This window comes from Elephantulus edwardii, unplaced genomic scaffold (genome assembly GCF_000299155.1).
Source record: "Elephantulus edwardii isolate Elephantulus edwardi_28Jun2011 unplaced genomic scaffold, EleEdw1.0 scaffold00314, whole genome shotgun sequence".
Classification (NCBI taxonomy): domain Eukaryota; kingdom Metazoa; phylum Chordata; class Mammalia; order Macroscelidea; family Macroscelididae; genus Elephantulus; species Elephantulus edwardii.
Window position 1 is genome coordinate 10713 of NW_006400064.1, and position 1029 is coordinate 11741.

At 39.0% G+C, this 1029-nt stretch overlaps 1 pseudogene; it reads left to right on the top strand.

Moving 5' to 3' along the window:
• Positions 1-201: 201 nt before the first annotated feature.
• The window catches only part of LOC102864445, an 18990-nt pseudogene continuing 18162 nt past the window's right edge, over positions 202-1029 (top strand).

A 1029-nucleotide genomic window follows, 5' to 3' on the forward strand; every position in this document is an offset into this window, starting at 1 on the left:
AATATAATTGTTTTTAAAAAAATAATATCATTCATGGCTGGTTCAGAGAGTCAGAGCAAGCCAAGTCTGAGCCACCACTGCTGCCACAGCAGCGTCAAGAAAAGGGTTCATAAATTGTGTGCTCCCCGAGCTAAGAAAATTTTGCAAAATTCAATGCAATGAAGCTTAACACTTCAAGAATTGTACTAACTCATAACAAATATGGACAGATTTCTTGGACTTGCAGGAGGGATGCCTGGATTGGGCCAGGGGCCACCTATAGATGTTCCTGCAGTTGACACTGTTAAAACATGGTTGTGCTGGAGTTCCAGTAGAAGTTATGGGCCTAATGCTTGGAGAACTTGTTGATGATTACACTATCAGAGTGACTGCTGTGTTTGCCACGCCACAGTCAGGAAGAGGTATTAGTGTGGAGGCAGTTCATCGAGTGTTCCAAACCCAATTGTTAGATATGTTGAAGCAGACAAGAAAGCCAGAGATGGTTGTTAGTTGTCATCACAGTCATCCTGGCTTTGGTTGTTGACTTTCGGATGTGGATATCAACACTCAGCAGAGTTTTAAAGCCTTGTCTATGGTAGTAGTTGTGGATTCTATTCAGAATGTAAAAGGAGAGACTGTTATCGATGACTTCAGGTTGATCAATACTAATATGATGGTTTTGGGATATGAACCAAGACAAACAGCTTCAAATCTGGGTCACTTAAACAAGCCATCTATCCAGGCATTAATTTATGCACTTAACAGACATCATTATTCCATTACTATTAATTATTGGAAAAATGAGCTGGAGCAGAAAATTTGCAAAATTTATATAAGAAGAGTTGGATGGAAGAGTTTGACACTGCACAACTACAGTAAACACTGTAAATGCAATGAATCAGTTGTTTGTTTTTTTTTTCCTAATAACAACATTATAATTTTTTTTAATTTAGGTTATTTTTCATTTCAATGAACATCTACAGAGATTTTGGGATTCCATTCATTCATTGTTGCACCCTTCTCCCCGCACAAACCCCTCCCCCCTCCCCC